Raw genomic sequence first — 18,116 nt, 5'->3', positions numbered from 1 at the left:
CGTCGTCAGTATGGCCAGCTGGTGGCCTAGACGTCGTCAGTATGGCCAGCTGGTGGCCTAGACGTCGTCAGTATGGCCAGCTGGTGGCCTAGACGTCGTCAGTATGGCCAGCTGGTGGCCTAGACGTCGTCAGTATGGCCAGCTGGTGGCCTAGACGTCGTCAGTATGGCCAGCTGGTGGCCTAGACGTCGTCAGTATGGCCAGCTGGTGGCCTAGACGTCGTCAGTATGGCCAGCTGGTGGCCTAGACGTCGTCAGTATGGCCAGCTGGTGGCCTAGACGTCGTCAGTATGGCCAGCTGGTGGCCTAGACGTCGTCAGTATGGCCAGCTGGTGGCCTAGACGTCGTCAGTATGGCCAGCTGGTGGCCTAGACGTCGTCAGTATGGCCAGCTGGTGGCCTAGACGTCGTCAGTATGGCCAGCTGGTGGCCTAGACGTCGTCAGTATGGCCAGCTGGTGGCCTAGACGTCGTCAGTCTGGCCAGCTGGTGGCCTAGACGTCGTCAGTCTGGCCAGCTGGTGGCCTAGACGTCGTCAGTCTGGCCAGCTGGTGGCCTAGACGTCGTCAGTCTGGCCAGCTGGTGGCCTAGACGTCGTCAGTCTGGCCAGCTGGTGGCCTAGACGTCGTCAGTCTGGCCAGCTGGTGGCCTAGACGTCGTCAGTCTGGCCAGCTGGTGGCCTAGACGTCGTCAGTCTGGCCAGCTGGTGGCCTAGACGTCGTCAGTCTGGCCAGCTGGTGGCCTAGACGTCGTCAGTCTGGCCAGCTGGTGGCCTAGACGTCGTCAGTCTGGCCAGCTGGTGGCCTAGACGTCGTCAGTCTGGCCAGCTGGTGGCCTAGACGTCGTCAGTCTGGCCAGCTGGTGGCCTAGACGTCGTCAGTCTGGCCAGCTGGTGGCCTAGACGTCGTCAGTCTGGCCAGCTGGTGGCCTAGACGTCGTCAGTCTGGCCAGCTGGTGGCCTAGACGTCGTCAGTCTGGCCAGCTGGTGGCCTAGACGTCGTCAGTCTGGCCAGCTGGTGGCCTAGACGTCGTCAGTCTGGCCAGCTGGTGGCCTAGACGTCGTCAGTCTGGCCAGCTGGTGGCCTAGACGTCGTCAGTCTGGCCAGCTGGTGGCCTAGACGTCGTCAGTCTGGCCAGCTGGTGGCCTAGACGTCGTCAGTCTGGCCAGCTGGTGGCCTAGACGTCGTCAGTCTGGCCAGCTGGTGGCCTAGACGTCGTCAGTCTGGCCAGCTGGTGGCCTAGACGTCGTCAGTCTGGCCAGCTGGTGGCCTAGACGTCGTCAGTCTGGCCAGCTGGTGGCCTAGACGTCGTCAGTCTGGCCAGCTGGTGGCCTAGACGTCGTCAGTCTGGCCAGCTGGTGGCCTAGACGTCGTCAGTCTGGCCAGCTGGTGGCCTAGACGTCGTCAGTCTGGCCAGCTGGTGGCCTAGACGTCGTCAGTCTGGCCAGCTGGTGGCCTAGACGTCGTCAGTCTGGCCAGCTGGTGGCCTAGACGTCGTCAGTCTGGCCAGCTGGTGGCCTAGACGTCGTCAGTCTGGCCAGCTGGTGGCCTAGACGTCGTCAGTCTGGCCAGCTGGTGGCCTAGACGTCGTCAGTCTGGCCAGCTGGTGGCCTAGACGTCGTCAGTCTGGCCAGCTGGTGGCCTAGACGTCGTCAGTCTGGCCAGCTGGTGGCCTAGACGTCGTCAGTCTGGCCAGCTGGTGGCCTAGACGTCGTCAGTCTGGCCAGCTGGTGGCCTAGACGTCGTCAGTCTGGCCAGCTGGTGGCCTAGACGTCGTCAGTCTGGCCAGCTGGTGGCCTAGACGTCGTCAGTCTATGGTCAACAAACGGTTGTTGGCTCGTCACTCTGCGGCCCGCTGATTTGAACCTGCATCTTGTCGATCGACGTTCACCGATTTTTCCACTGTAGTATGTGTACCCTCCGCCCACCCCCTAGTTTCATATTCATATGAATAAGCATATGCAATATCCAGATTAAGTTGCAAAAGTAATATCGGCTTTGTCGGCGGGATTCGAACGTACGCGGGCTGGGCCCAACAGATTTCGAGTCTGTCGCCTTAACCACTCGGCCACGAAAACTGTGCTTAATGTTCAATGCAAATAAATAAACTCGCACTTTTCTCGAATCTCTTATGAAAACATAATTTCAATCCCGCGTTGTCGGCAGGATTCGAACTTACGCGGGCAGAGCCCTACATATTTCAATTCTGTCGCCTTAACCACTCGGCCACGACGACTGTGCTTAATTTACAATGCAAATTGTTAAAATGGCACTTTTCTCGAATCTCTTGTGAAAAAATAATTTCAATTCCGCGTTGTCGGCAATATTCCAACCTACGCGGGCAGAGCCCAACTAATTTCAAGTCTGTCGCGTTAACCACTCCGTCACGACAACTGTGCTTAATTTGCACTGCAAATAGATAAACTCGCACTTTTCTCGAATCTCTTATGAAAAATTTATGTTAACGTTTGCTGCCACTTTTTTCAGTTCCTTGTTAAACTAGAGTTTCCTAGTTAACTAAAAGCTAGTTTCAACCAAATTTTAAGTACTAAAATAGACTTCTGTTATTTCGTTCAGTTTGACTTTCTGTTAACCTAAGCGCCTATATTTGAAAAATATCGTTACAAATTTCAAGTCTGTATTTTTCAGTCTGGCCAGCTGGTGGCCTAGACGTCAGTCTATGGTCATCAAACGATTGTTGGCTCGTCACTCTGCGGCCCGCTGGTTTGAACCTGCATCTTGTCGATCGACGTTCACCGATTTTTCCACTGTAGTATGTGTACCCTCCGCCCACCCCCTAGTTTCATATTCATATGAATAAGCATATGCAATATCCAGATTAAGTTGCAAAAGTAATATCGGCCTTGTCGGCAGGATTCGAACCTACGCGAGCTGGGCTCAACAGATTTCGAATCTGTCGCCTTAACCACTCCGCCACGACAACTGTGCCTAATGCATAGATGAAATAGTTAAAATGGTACATTTCTGAATATCCATATGAAATTGCAAAAGTAATATCGGCGTTGTCGGCGGGATTCGAACCTACGCGGGCAGAGCCCAACAGATTTTGAGTCTGTCGCCTTAACCACTCGGCCACGACAACTGTGCTTAATGCATAGATGAAATAGATAAAATCACACATTTCCAAATATCCATATGAATTAATTGCAAAAGTAATATCGGCGTTGTCGGCGGGATTCGAACCTACGCGGGCAGGGCCCAACAGATTTCGAGTCTGTCGCCTTAACCACTCGGCCACGACAACTGTGCTTAATGCATAGATGAAATAGATAAAATCGCACTTTTCCGAATATCCATATGAAATTGCAAAAGTAATATCGGCGTTGTCGGCAGGATTTGAACCTACGCGGGCATAGCCTAACTGATTTCGAGTCTGTCGCCTTAACCACTCGGCCACGACAACTGTGCTTAATGTGTAATGCAAATAGATAAAAACGCACTTTTCTCGAACCTCTTATGAAAAATTTAGACGTCAGTCTGGCCAGCTGGTGGCCTAGACGTCGTCAGTCGTCGTCAGTCTGGCCAGCTGGTGGCCTAGACGTCGTCAGTATGGCCAGCTGGTGGCCTAGACGTCGTCAGTATGGCCAGCTGGTGGCCTAGACGTCGTCAGTATGGCCAGCTGGTGGCCTAGACGTCGTCAGTATGGCCAGCTGGTGGCCTAGACGTCGTCAGTATGGCCAGCTGGTGGCCTAGACGTCGTCAGTATGGCCAGCTGGTGGCCTAGACGTCGTCAGTATGGCCAGCTGGTGGCCTAGACGTCGTCAGACTGGCCAGCTGGTGGCCTAGACGTCGTCAGTCTATGGTCAACAAACGGTTGTTGGCTCGTCACTCTGCGGCCCGCTGATTTGAACCTGCATCTTGTCGATCGACGTTCACCGATTTTTCCACTGTAGTATGTGTACCCTCCGCCCACCCCCTAGTTTCATATTCATATGAATAAGCATATGCAATATCCAGATTAAGTTGCAAAAGTAATATCGGCTTTGTCGGCGGGATTCGAACGTACGCGGGCTGGGCCCAAGAGATTTCGAGTCTGTCGCCTTAACCACTCGGCCACGAAAACTGTGCTTAATGTTCAATGCAAATAAATAAACTCGCACTTTTCTCGAATCTCTTATGAAAACATAATTTCAATCCCGCGTTGTCGGCAGGATTCGAACTTACGCGGGCAGAGCCCTACATATTTCAATTCTGTCGCCTTAACCACTCGGCCACGACGACTGTGCTTAATTTACAATGCAAATTGTTAAAATGGCACTTTTCTCGAATCTCTTGTGAAAAAATAATTTCAATTCCGCGTTGTCGGCAATATTCCAACCTACGCGGGCAGAGCCCAACTAATTTCAAGTCTGTCGCGTTAACCACTCCGTCACGACAACTGTGCTTAATTTGCACTGCAAATAGATAAACTCGCACTTTTCTCGAATCTCTTATGAAAAATTTATGTTAACGTTTGCTGCCACTTTTTTCAGTTCCTTGTTAAACTAGAGTTTCCTAGTTAACTAAAAGCTAGTTTCAACCAAATTTTAAGTACTAAAATAGACTTCTGTTATTTCGTTCAGTTTGACTTTCTGTTAACCTAAGCGCCTATATTTGAAAAATATCGTTACAAATTTCAAGTCTGTATTTTTCAGTCTAGCCAGCTGGTGGCCTGGACGTCAGTCTGGCCAGTGGTGGCCTGGACGTCAGTCTAGCTGGTGGCATAGACGTCAGTCTAGCAGTCTAGCCAGCCAGTCTAGCCAGCAGTCTAGCCTGGGATTCTGGCCAGCTGGTGGCCTGGACGTCAGTCTGGCCAGCTGGTGGCCTGGACGTCAGTCTATGGTCAACACACGGTTGTTGGCTCGTCACTCTGCGGACCGCTGGTTTGAACCTGCATCTTGTCGATCGACGTTCACCGATTTTTCCACTGTAGTATGTGTACCCTCCACCCGCCCCCTAGTTTCATATTCATATGAATAAGCATATGCAATATCCAGATTAAGTTGCAAAAGTAATATCGGCTTTGTCGGCGGGATTCGAACGTACGCGGGCTAGGCCAAACAGATTTCGAGTCTGTCGCCTTAACCACTCCGCCACGACAACTGTGCCTAATGCATAGATGAAATAGATAAAATGCCACATTTCCGAATATTCATATGAAATTGCAAAAGTAATATCGGCGTTGTCGGCGGGATTCGAACGTACGCGGGCAGGAACCAACAGATTTCGAGTCTGTCGCCTTAACCACTCGGCCACGACAACTGTGCTTAATGCACAGATGAAATAGATAAAATGGCGCATTTCCGATTATCCATTTGAAATTGCAAAAGTAATATCGGCGTTGTCGGCAGGATTCGGGGATTCGATTCAGATTTCGGGCAGGGCCCAACGACAACTGTGCTTAAAGTTCAACGCAAATAAATAAGATCGCACTTTTCTCGAATCTGTTATGAAAACATAATTTCAATCCCGCGTTATCGGCAGGATTCGAACCTACGCGGACAGAGCCCTACATATTTCAAGTCTGTCGCCTTAACCACTCGGCCACGATAACTGTGCTTAATGTTCAACGCAAATAAATAAGATGGCACTTTTCTCGAATCTCTTATGAAAACATAATTTCACATCCGCGTTGTCGGCAGGATTCGAACCTGCGCGGGCAGAGCCCAAGAGATTTCAAGTCTGTCGCCTTAACCACTCGGCCACGACAACTGTGCTTAATGTTCAATGCAAATAAATAAACTCGCACTTTTCTCGAATCTCTTATGAAAACATAATTTCAATCCCGCGTTGTCGGCAGGATTCGAACCTACGCGGGCAGAGCCCTACATATTTCAATTCTGTCGCCTTAACCACTCGGCCACGACAACTGTGCTTAATTTACAATGCAAATTGTTAAAATGGCACTTTACTCGAATCTCTTGTGAAAAAATAATTTCAATTCCGCGTTGTCGGCAATATTCCAACCTACGCGGGCAGAGCCCAACTAATTTCAAGTCTGTCGCGTTAACCACTCCGTCACGACAACTGTGCTTAATTTGCACTGCAAATAGATAAACTCGCACTTTTCTCGAATCTCTTATGAAAAATTTATGTTAACGTTTGCTGCCACTTTTTTCAGTTCCTTGTTAAACTAGAGTTTCCTAGTTAACTAAAAGCTAGTTTCAACCAAATTTTAAGTACTAAAGTAAACTTCTGTTATTTCCTTCAGTTTGACTTTCTGTTAACCTAAGCGCCTATATTTGAAAATAATCGTTACAAATTTCAAGTCTGTATTTTTCAGTTTAGCCAGCTGGTGGCCTCGACGTCAGTCTAGCTGGTGGCCTAGACGACAGTCTAGCAGTCTAGCCAGTCCAGACTGGCCAGCTGGTGGCCTAGACGTCAGTCTAGCTGGTGGCTTAGACGACAGTCTAGCAGTCTAGCCAGTCCAGACTGGCCAGCTGGTGGCCTAGACGTCAGTCTAGCCAGCTGGTGGCCTAGACGTCAGTCTGGCCAGCTGGTGGCCTAGACGTCAGTCTATGGTCAACAAACGGTTGTTGGCTCGTCACTCTGCGGCCCGCTGGTTTGAACCTGCATCTTGTCGATCGACGTTCACCGATTTTTCCACTGTAGTATGTGTACCCTCCCCCCACCCCCTAGTTTCATATTCATATGAATATGCATATGCAATATCCAGATTAAGTTGCAAAAGTAATATCGGCTTTGTCGGCGGGATTCGAACGTACGCGGGCAGGAACCAACAGATTTCGAGTCTGTCGCCTTAACCACTCGGCCACGACAACTGTGCTTAATGCACAGATGAAATAGATAAAATGGCGCATTTCCGATTATCCATTTGAAATTGCAAAAGTAATATCGGCGTTGTCGGCAGGATTCGGGGATTCGATTCAGATTTCGGGCAGGGCCCAACGACAACTGTGCTTAAAGTTCAACGCAAATAAATAAGATCGCACTTTTCTCGAATCTGTTATGAAAACATAATTTCAATCCCGCGTTATCGGCAGGATTCGAACCTACGCGGGCAGAGCCCTACATATTTCAAGTCTGTCGCCTTAACCACTCGGCCACGACGACTGTGCTTAATTTACAATGCAAATTGTTAAAATGCCACTTTTCTCGAATCTCTTGTGAAAAAATAATTTCAATTCCGCGTTGTCGGCAATATTCCAACCTACGCGGGCAGAGCCCAACTAATTTCATGTCTGTCGCGTTAACCACTCCGTCACGACAACTGTGCTTAATTTGCACTGCAAATAGATAAACTCGCACTTTTCTCGAATCTCTTATGAAAAATTTATGTTAAAGTTTGCTGCCACTTTTTTCAGTTCCTTGTTAAACTAGAGTTTCCTAGTTAACTAAAAGCTAGTTTCAACCAAATTTTAAGTACTAAAATAAACTTCTGTTATTTCCTTCAGTTTGACTTTCTGTTAACCTAAGCGCCTATATTTGAAAAATATCGTTACAAATTTCAAGTCTGTATTTTTCAGTCTGGCCAGCTGGTGGCCTAGACGTCAGTCTATGGTCAACAAACGGTTGTTGGCTCGTCACTCTGCGGCCCGCTGGTTTGAACCTGCATCTTGTCGATCGACGTTCACCGATTTTTCCACTGTAGTATGTGTACCCTCCACCCATCCCCTAGTTTCATATTCATATGAATAAGCATATGCAATATCCAGATTAAGTTGCAAAAGTAATATCGGCTTTGTCGGCGGGATTTGAACGTACGCAGGCTAGGCCCAACAGATTTCGAGTCTGTCGCCTTAACCACTCCGCCACGACAACTGTGCCTAATGCATAGATGAAATAGATAAAATGCCACATTTCCGAATATTCATATGAAATTGCAAAAGTAATATCGGCGTTGTCGGCGGGATTCGAACGTACGCGGGCAGGAACCAACAGATTTCGAGTCTGTCGCCTTAACCACTCGGCCACGACAACTGTGCCTAATGCATAGATGAAATAGATAAAATGGCGCATTTCCGATTATCCATTTGAAATTGCAAAAGTAATATCGGCGTTGTCGGCAGGATTCAGGGATTCGATTCAGATTTCGGGCAGGGCCCAACGACAACTGTGCTTAAAGTTCAACGCAAATAAATAAGATCGCACTTTTCTCGAATCTGTTATGAAAACATAATTTCAATCCCGCGTTATCGGCAGGATTCGAACCTACGCGGGCAGAGCCCTACATATTTCAAGTCTGTCGCCTTAACCACTCGGCCACGATAACTGTGCTTGATGTTCAACGCAAATAAATAAGATGGCACTTTTCTCGAATCTCTTATGAAAACATAATTTCACATCCGCGTTGTCGGCAGGATTCGAACCTGCGCGGGCTGAGCCCAACAGATTTCAAGTCTGTCGCCTTAACCACTCGGCCACGACAACTGTGCTTAATGTTCAATGCAAATAAATAAACTCGCACTTTTCTCGAATCTCTTATGAAAACATAATTTCAATCCCGCGTTGTCGGCAATATTCCAACCTACGCGGGCAGAGCCCAACTAATTTCAAGTCTGTCGCGTTAACCACTCCGTCACGACAACTGTGCTTAATTTGCACTGCAAATAGATAAACTCGCACTTTTCTCGAATCTCTTATGAAAAATTTATGTTAACGTTTGCTGCCACTTTTTTCAGTTCCTTGTTAAACTAGAGTTTCCTAGTTAACTAAAAGCTAGTTTCAACCAAATTTTAAGTACTAAAGTAAACTTCTGTTATTTCCTTCAGTTTGACTTTCTGTTAACCTAAGCGCCTATATTTGAAAAATATCGTTACAAATTTCAAGTCTGTATTTTTCAGTCTAGCCAGCTGGTGGCCTAGACGTCAGTCTAGCAGACGTCAGTCTAGCTGGTGGCCTAGACGACAGTCTAGCAGACGTCAGTCTAGCTGGTGGCCTAGACGTCAGTCTAGCAGTCTAGCCAGTCCAGACTGGCCAGCTGGTGGCCTAGACGTCAGTCTATGGTCAACAAACGGTTGTTGGCTCGTCACTCTGAGGCCCGCTGGTTTGAACCTGCATCTTGTCGATCGACGTTCACCGATTTTTCCACCCATCCCCTAGTTTCATATTCATATGAATAAGCATATGCAATATCCAGATTAAGTTGCAAAAGTAATATCGGCTTTGTCGGCGGGATTCGAACGTACGCGGGCTAGGCCCAACAGATTTCGAGTCTGTCGCCTTAACCACTCCGCCACGACAACTGTGCCTAATGCATAGATGAAATAGATAAAATGCCACATTTCCGAATATTCATATGAAATTGCAAAAGTAATATCGGCGTTGTCGGCGGGATTCGAACGTACGCGGGCAGGAACCAACAGATTTCGAGTCTGTCGCCTTAACCACTCGGCCACGACAACTGTGCTTAATGCACAGATGAAATAGATAAAATGGCGCATTTCCGATTATCCATTTGAAATTGCAAAAGTAATATCGGCGTTGTCGGCAGGATTCGGGGATTCGATTCAGATTTCGGGCAGGGCCCAACGACAACTGTGCTTAAAGTTCAACGCAAATAAATAAGATCGCACTTTTCTCGAATCTGTTATGAAAACATAATTTCAATCCCGCGTTATCGGCAGGATTCGAACCTACGCGGACAGAGCCCTACATATTTCAAGTCTGTCGCCTTAACCACTCGGCCACGATAACTGTGCTTAATGTTCAACGCAAATAAATAAGATGGCACTTTTCTCGAATCTCTTATGAAAACATAATTTCACATCCGCGTTGTCGGCAGGATTCGAACCTGCGCGGGCAGAGCCCAACAGATTTCAAGTCTGTCGCCTTAACCACTCGGCCACGAAAACTGTGCTTAATGTTCAATGCAAATAAATAAACTCGCACTTTTCTCGAATCTCTTATGAAAACATAATTTCAATCCCGCGTTGTCGGCAGGATTCGAACTTACGCGGGCAGAGCCCTACATATTTCAATTCTGTCGCCTTAACCACTCGGCCACGACAACTGTGCTTAATTTACAATGCAAATTGTTAAAATGGCACTTTTCTCGAATCTGTTGTGAAAAAATAATTTCAATTCCGCGTTGTCGGCAATATTCCAACCTACGCGGGCAGGGCCCAACTAATTTCAAGTCTGTCGCATTAACCACTCCGTCACGACAACTGTGCTTAATTTGCACTGCAAATAGATAAACTCGCACTTTTCTCGAATCTCTTATGAAAAATTTATGTTAACGTTTGCTGCCACTTTTTTCAGTTCCTTGTTAAACTAGAGTTTCCTAGTTAACTAAAAGCTAGTTTCAACCAAATTTTAAGTACTAAAACAAACTTCTGTTATTTCCTTCAGTTTGACTTTCTGTTAACCTAAGCGCCTATATTTGAAAAATATCGTTACAAATTTCAAGTCTGTATTTTTCAGTCTGGCCAGCTGGTGGCCTAGACGTCATTCTAGCCAGCTGGTGGCCTAGACCACAGTCTAGAAGACGTCAGTCTAGCTGGTGGCCTAGACGTCATTCTAGCCAGCTGGTGGCCTAGACGACAGTCTAGAAGACGTCAGTCTAGCTGGTGGCCTAGACGACAGTCTAGCAGACGTCAGTCTAGCTGGTGGCCTAGACGACAGTCTAGCAGACGTCAGTCTAGCTGGTGGCCTAGACGACAGTCTAGCAGACGTCAGTCTAGCTGGTGGCCTAGACGACAGTCTAGCAGACGTCAGTCTAGCTGGTGGCCTAGACGACAGTCTAGCAGACGTCAGTCTAGCTGGTGGCCTAGACGACAGTCTAGCAGACGTCAGTCTAGCCAGCTGGTGGCCTAGACGTCAGTCTAGCAGTCTAGCCAGCCCAGACTGGCCAGCTGGTGGCCTAGACGTCAGTCTAGCAGTCTAGCCAGACCAGACTGGCCAGCTGGTGGCCTAGACGTCAGTCTGGCCAGCCGGTGGCCTAGACGTCAGTCTGGCCAGCCGGTGGCCTAGACGTCAGTCTGGCCAGCCGGTGGCCTAGACGTCAGTCTATGGTCAACAAACGGTTGTTGGCTCGTCACTCTGCGGCCCGCTGGTTTGAACCTGCATCTTGTCGATCGACGTTCACCGATTTTTCCACCCATCCCCTAGTTTCATATTCATATGAATAAGCATATGCAATATCCAGATTAAGTTGCAAAAGTAATATCGGCTTTGTCGGCGGGATTCGAACGTACGCGGGCTAGGCCCAACAGATTTCGAGTCTGTCGCCTTAACCACTCCGCCACGACAACTGTGCCTAATGCATAGATGAAATAGATAAAATTCCACATTTCCGAATATTCATATGATATTGCAAAAGTAATATCGGCGTTGTCGGCGGGATTCGAACGTACGCGGGCAGGAACCAACAGATTTCGAGTCTGTCGCCTTAACCACTCGACCACGACAACTGTGCTTAATGCACAGATGAAATAGATAAAATGGCGCATTTCCGATTATCCATTTGAAATTGCAAAAGTAATATCGGCGTTGTCGGCAGGATTCGGGGATTCGATTCAGATTTCGGGCAGGGCCCAACGACAACTGTGCTTAAAGTTCAACGCAAATAAATAAGATCGCACTTTTCTCGAATCTGTTATGAAAACATAATTTCAATCCCGCGTTGTCGGCAGGATTCGAACCTACGCGGACAGAGCCCTACATATTTCAAGTCTGTCGCCTTAACCATTCGGCCACGATAACTGTGCTTAATGTTCAACGCAAATAAATAAGATGGCACTTTTCTCGAATCTCTTATGAAAACATAATTTCACATCCGCATTGTCGGCAGGATTCGAACCTGCGCGGGCAGAGCCCTACATATTTCAAGTCTGTCGCCTTAACCACTCGGCCACGACAACTGTGCTTAATGTTCAATGCAAATAAATAAACTCGCACTTTTCTCGAATCTCTTATGAAAACATAATTTCAATCCCGCGTTGTCGGCAGGATTCCAACTTACGCGGGCAGAGCCCTACATATTTCAATTCTGTCGCCTTAACCACTCGGCCACGACAACTGTGCTTAATTTACAATGCAAATTGTTAAAATGGCACTTTTCTCGAATCTCTTGTGAAAAAATAATTTCAATTCCGCGTTGTCGGCAATATTCCAACCTACGCGGGCAGAGCCCAACTAATTTCAAGTCTGTCGCGTTAACCACTCCGTCACGACAACTGTGCCTAATTTGCACTGCAAATAGATAAACTCGCACTTTTCTCGAATCTCTTATGAAAAATTTATGTTAACGTTTGCTGCCACTTTTTTCAGTTCCTTGTTAAACTAGAGTTTCCTAGTTAACTAAAAGCTAGTTTCAACCAAATTTTAAGTACTAAAATAAACTTCTGTTATTTCCTTCAGTTTGACTTTCTGTTAACCTAAGCGCCTATATTTGAAAAATATCGTTACAAATTTCAAGTCTGTATTTTTCAGTCTGGCCAGCTGGTGGCCTAGACGTCAGTCTAGCCAGCTGGTGGCCTAGACGTCATTCTAGCCAGCTGGTGGCCTAGACGACAGTCTAGAAGACGTCAGTCTAGCTGGTGGCCTAGACGTCATTCTAGCCAGCTGGTGGCCTAGACGACAGTCTAGAAAACGTCAGTCTAGCTGGTGGCCTAGACGACAGTCTAGCAGACGTCAGTCTAGCTGGTGGCCTAGAGGACAGTCTAGCAGACGTCAGTCTAGCTGGTGGCCTAGACGACAGTCTAGCAGACGTCAGTCTAGCTGGTGGCCTAGACGACAGTCTAGCAGACGTCAGTCTAGCTGGTGGCCTAGACGTCAGTCTAGCAGTCTAGCCAGCCCAGACTGGCCAGCTGGTGGCCTAGACGTCAGTCTAGCAGTCTAGCCAGACCAGACTGGCCAGCTGGTGGCCTAGACGTCAGTCTGGCCAGCCGGTGGCCTAGACGTCAGTCTATGGTCAACAAACGGTTGTTGGCTCGTCACTCTGCGGCCCGCTGGTTTGAACCTGCATCTTGTCGATCGACGTTCACCGATTTTTCCACTGTAGTATGTGTACCCTCCACCCACCCCCTAGTTTCATATTCATATGAATAAACATATGCAATATCCAGATTAAGTTGCAAAAGTGATATCGGCTTTGTCGGCGGGATTCGAACGTACGCGGGCTAAGCCCAACAGATTTCGAGTCTGTCGCCTTAACCACTCCGCCACGACAACTGTGCCTAATGCATAGATGAAATAGATAAAATGCCACATTTCCGAATATTCATATGAAATTGCAAATGTAATATCGGCGTTGTCGGCAGGATTCGGGGATTCGATTCAGATTTCGGGCAGGGCCCAACGACAACGGTGCTTAAAGTTCAACGCAAATAAATAAGATCGCACTTTTCTCGAATCTGTTATGAAAACATAATTTCAATCCCGCGTTATCGGCAGGATTCAAACCTACGCGGACAGAGCCCTACATATTTCAAGTCTGTCGCCTTAACCACTCGGCCACGACAACTGTGCTTAATTTACAATGCAAATTGTTAAAATGGCACTTTTCTCGAATCTCTTGTGAAAAAATAATTTCAATTCCGCGTTGTCGGCAATATTCCAACCTACGCGGGCAGAGCCCAACTAATTTCAAGTCTGTCGCGTTAACCACTCCGTCACGACAACTGTGCTTAATTTGCACTGCAAATAGATAAACTCGCACTTTTCTCGAATCTCTTATGAAAAATTTATGTTAACGTTTGCTGCCACTTTTTTCAGTTCCTTGTTAAACTAGAGTTTCCTAGTTAACTAAAAGCTAGTTTCAACCAAATTTTAAGTACTAAAGTAAACTTCTGTTATTTCCTTCAGTTTGACTTTCTGTTAACCTAAGCGCCTATATTTGAAAAATATCGTTACAAACTTCAAGTCTGTATTTTTCAGTCTAGCCAGCTGGTGGCCTAGACGTCAGTCTAGCAGACGTCAGTCTAGCTGGTGGCCTAGACGTCAGTCTAGCAGACGTCAGTCTAGCTGGTGGCCTAGACGACAGTCTAGCAGACGTCAGTCTAGCTGGTGGCCTAGACGTCAGTCTAGCAGTCTAGCCAGCCCAGACTGGCCAGCTGGTGGCCTAGACGTCAGTCTATGGTCAACAAACGGTTGTTGGCTCGTCACTCTGCGGCCCGCTGGTTTGAACCTGCATCTTGTCGATCGACGTTCACCGATTTTTCCACTGTAGTATGTGTACCCTCCACCCACCCCCTAGTTTCATATTCATATGAATATGCATATGCAATATCCAGATTAAGTTGCAAAAGTAATATCGGCTTTGTCGGCGGGATTCGAACGTACGCGGGCTGGGCCCAACAGATTTCGAGTCTGTCGCCTTAACCACTCCGCCACGACAACTGTGCCTAATGCATAGATGAAATAGATAAAATGCCACATTTCCGAATATTCATATGAAATTGCAAAAGTAATATCGGCGTTGTCGGCGGGATTCGAACGTACGCGGGCAGGAACCAACAGATTTCGAGTCTGTCGCCTTAACCACTCGGCCACGATAACTGTGCTTAATGTTCAACGCAAATAAATAAGATGGCACTTTTCTCGAATCTCTTATGAAAACATAATTTCACATCCGCGTTGTCGGCAGGATTCGAACCTGCGCGGGCAGAGCCCAAAAGATTTCAAGTCTGTCGCCTTAACCACTCGGCCACGACAACTGTGCTTAATGTTCAATGCAAATAAATAAACTCGCACTTTTCTCGAATCTCTTATGAAAACATAATTTCAATCCCGCGTTGTCGGCAGGATTCGAACTTACGCGGGCAGAGCCCTACATATTTCAATTCTGTCGCCTTAACCACTCGGCCACGACAACTGTGCTTAATTTACAATGCAAATTGTTAAAATGGCACTTTTCTCGAATCTCTTGTGAAAAAATAATTTCAATTCCGCGTTGTCGGCAATATTCCAACCTACGCGGGCAGAGCCCAACTAATTTCAAGTCTGTCGCGTTAACCACTCCGTCACGACAACTGTGCTTAATTTGCACTGCAAATAGATAAACTCGCACTTTTCTCGAATCTCTTATGAAAAATTTATGTTAACGTTTGCTGCCACTTTTTTCAGTTCCTTGTTAAACTAGAGTTTCCTAGTTAACTAAAAGCTAGTTTCAACCAAATTTTAAGTACTAAAGTAAACTTCTGTTATTTCCTTCAGTTTGACTTTCCGTTAACCTAAGCGCCTATATTTGAAAAAAATCGTTACAAATTTCAAGTCTGTATTTTTCAGTCTAGCCAGCTGGTGGCCTAGACGTCTGTCTAGCCAGCTGGTGGCCTAGACGTCAGTCTAGCAGACGTCAGTCTAGCTGGTGGCCTAGACGACAGTCTAGCAGACGTCAGTCTAGCTGGTGGCCCAGACTGGCCAGCTGGTGGCCCAGACTGGCCAGCTGGTGGCCTAGAGGTCAGTCTAGCAGTCTAGCCAGCCCAGACTGGCCAGCTGGTGGCCTCGACGTCAGTCTGGCCAGCTGGTGGCCTCGACGTCAGTCTGGCCAGCTGGTGGCCTCGACGTCAGTCTGGCCAGCTGGTGGCCTCGACGTCAGTCTGGCCAGCTGGTGGCCTCGACGTCAGTCTGGCCAGCTGGTGGCCTCGACGTCAGTCTAGCAGACGTCAGTCTAGCTGGTGACCTAGACGTCAGTCTAGCAGTCTAGCCAGCCCAGACTGGCCAGCTGGTGGCCTAGACGTCAGTCTATGGTCATCAAACGGTTGTTGGCTCGTCACTCTGCGGCCCGCTGGTTTGAACCTGCATCTTGTCGATCGACGTTCACCGATTTTTCCACTGTAGTATGTGTACCCTCCACCCACCCCCTAGTTTCATATTCATATGAATATGCATATGCAATATCCAGATTAAGTTGCAAAAGTAATATCGGCTTTGTCGGCGGGATTCGAACGTACGCGGGCTGGGCCCAACAGATTTAGAGTCTGTCGCCTTAACCACTCCGCCACGACAACTGTGCCTAATGCATAGATGAAATAGATGAAATGCCACATTTCCGAATATCCATATGAAATTGCAAAAAGTAATATCGGCGTTGTCGGCGGGATTCGAACGTACGCGGGCAGGAACCAACAGATTTCGAGTCTGTCGCCTTAACCACTCATCATGACGTCTAGGCCACCAGCTGGCTAGACTGACGTCTAGGCCACCAGCTGGCTAGACTGACGTCTAGGCCACCAGCTGGCCAGTATGGGCTGGCTAGACTGCTAGATTGACGTCTAGGTCACCAGCTAGACTGACGTCTGCTAGACATACGTCTAGGCCACCAGCTGGCTAGACAGACGTCTAGGCCACCAGCTAGCTAGACTGAAAATACAGACTTGAAATTTGTAACGATATTTTTCAAATATAGGCGCTTAGGTTAACAGAAAGTCAAACTGAAGGAAATAACAGAAGTTTACTTTAGTACTTAAAATTTGGTTGAAACTAGCTTTTAGTTAACTAGGAAACTCTAGTTTAACAAGGAACTGAAAACAGTGGCAGCAAACGTTAACATAACTTTTTCATAAGAGATTCGAGAAAAGTGCGAGTTTATCTATTTGCAGTGCAAATTAAGCACAGTTGTCGTGACGGAGTGGTTAACGCGACAGACTTGAAATTAGTTGGTCTGCCCGCGTAGGTTGGAATATTGCCGACAACGCGGAATTGAAATTATTTTTTCACAAGAGATTCGAGAAAAGTGCCATTTTAACAATTTGCATTGTAAATTAAGCACAGTCGTCGTGGCCGAGTGGTTAAGGCGACAGAATTGAATCATTTTGGGCTCTGCCCGCGTAAGTTCGAATCCTGCCGACAACGCGGGATTGAAATTATGTTTTCATAAGAGATTCGAGAAAAATGCGAGTTTATTTATTTGCATTGAACATTAAGCACAGTTGTCGTGGCCGAGTGGTTAAGGCGACAGACTTGAAATCTGTTGGGCTCTGCCCGCGCAGGTTCGAATCCTGCCGACAACGCGGATGTGAAATTATGTTTTCATAAGAGATTCGAGAAAAGTGCCATCTTATTTATTTGCGTTGAACATTAAGCACAGTTATCGTGGCCGAGTGGTTAAGGCGACAGACTTGAAATATGTAGGGCTCTGTCCGCGTAGGTTCGAATCCTGCCGACAACGCGGGATTGAAATTATGTTTTCATAACAGATTCGAGAAAAGTGCGATCTTATTTATTTGCGTTGAACTTTAAGCACAGTTGTCGTTGGGCCCTGCCCGAAATCTAAATCGAATCCCCGAATCCTGCCGACAACGCCGATATTACTTTTGCAATTTCAAATGGATAATCGGAAATGCGCCATTTTATCTATTTCATCTGTGCATTAAGCACAGTTGTCGTGGCGGAGTGGTTAAGGCGACAGACTCGAAATCTGTTGGTTCCTGCCCGCGTAGGTTCGAATCCCGCCGACAACGCCGATATTACTTTTGCAATTTCATATGGATATTCAGAAATGTACGATTTTACCTATTTCATCTATGCATTAGGCACAGTTGTCGTGGCGGAGTGGTTAAGGCGACAGACTCGAAATCTGTTGACCCCAGCTCGCGTAGGTTCGAATCCTGCCGACAAAGCCGATATTACTTTTGCAATTTCATATGGATATTGCATATGCATATTCATATGGATATGAAAGCAGAGGGTGGGTGGTGGGAACTCATAGTGCAGTGGAAAAATCGGAGAACGTCGATCGACAAGATGCAGGTTCAAACCAGTGAGCCGCAGAGCGACGAGCCAACAATCGTTTGATGACCATTAGACTCACGTCTAGGCCACCAGCTGGCCAGACTCACGTCTAGGCCACCAGAAACTTGCCCTCCTAATCACCTATTCCTAATCCTAATCACTTACCTTATATAATATTTATAGATATCTATATATAGATATAGTCATAAGTAAAACTAAAATTTATGAATTTTTTCACGTTTAAGGGGTCATGTCCCAATTCAAAGAGATAGGCTTTTCAATGCAAAGTACATTAAATCAAGAAGCTACCAACGCAAAACTACATTATAAACCTACCCTGAATTTTGGCTTGCAACAAGACCTAGGTTATGTCTGTCTACAGTCTTAATTTGGACAAAATCCATGTACTCAGTTTTCTATAACAATTGCCTAAACTTTACAACAAGTTTTTAGCTTAACATTTTATGACAAATACTCCAAAAA

The 18,116-nt window shown here is 47.0% G+C and overlaps 1 protein-coding gene and 9 non-coding genes across 10 annotated transcripts in view; 2 read left to right on the top strand and 8 right to left on the bottom strand.

Annotated features, from left to right (window-relative positions):
• The window catches only part of LOC143448762 (receptor-interacting serine/threonine-protein kinase 1-like), an 88,154-nt gene that overhangs the window by 46,484 nt on the left and 23,554 nt on the right, over window positions 1-18,116 (top strand). The window lies entirely within an intron of this gene.
• Trnal-caa (transfer RNA leucine (anticodon CAA)) lies at window positions 3,018-3,099 on the bottom strand. Its single transcript has one exon. It is a non-coding gene; the product is annotated as a tRNA-Leu (tRNA).
• Trnas-cga (transfer RNA serine (anticodon CGA)) lies at window positions 3,180-3,261 on the bottom strand. Its single transcript has one exon. It is a non-coding gene; the product is annotated as a tRNA-Ser (tRNA).
• Window positions 5,627-5,708, bottom strand: Trnas-uga (transfer RNA serine (anticodon UGA)). The gene has a single exon. It is a non-coding gene; the product is annotated as a tRNA-Ser (tRNA).
• Window positions 8,148-8,229, bottom strand: Trnas-uga (transfer RNA serine (anticodon UGA)). The gene has a single exon. It is a non-coding gene; the product is annotated as a tRNA-Ser (tRNA).
• Trnas-uga (transfer RNA serine (anticodon UGA)) lies at window positions 8,306-8,387 on the bottom strand. Its single transcript has one exon. It is a non-coding gene; the product is annotated as a tRNA-Ser (tRNA).
• Trnas-uga (transfer RNA serine (anticodon UGA)) lies at window positions 9,730-9,811 on the bottom strand. Its single transcript has one exon. It is a non-coding gene; the product is annotated as a tRNA-Ser (tRNA).
• Window positions 11,740-11,821, bottom strand: Trnas-uga (transfer RNA serine (anticodon UGA)). The gene has a single exon. It is a non-coding gene; the product is annotated as a tRNA-Ser (tRNA).
• Trnas-uga (transfer RNA serine (anticodon UGA)) lies at window positions 14,536-14,617 on the bottom strand. The gene has a single exon. It is a non-coding gene; the product is annotated as a tRNA-Ser (tRNA).
• On the top strand, window positions 16,831-16,912 carry Trnas-uga (transfer RNA serine (anticodon UGA)). The gene has a single exon. It is a non-coding gene; the product is annotated as a tRNA-Ser (tRNA).

Source organism: Clavelina lepadiformis, chromosome 3 (assembly GCF_947623445.1).
Source record: "Clavelina lepadiformis chromosome 3, kaClaLepa1.1, whole genome shotgun sequence".
Classification (NCBI taxonomy): domain Eukaryota; kingdom Metazoa; phylum Chordata; class Ascidiacea; order Aplousobranchia; family Clavelinidae; genus Clavelina; species Clavelina lepadiformis.
This window is presented reverse-complemented; position numbering and strand designations above follow the sequence as displayed.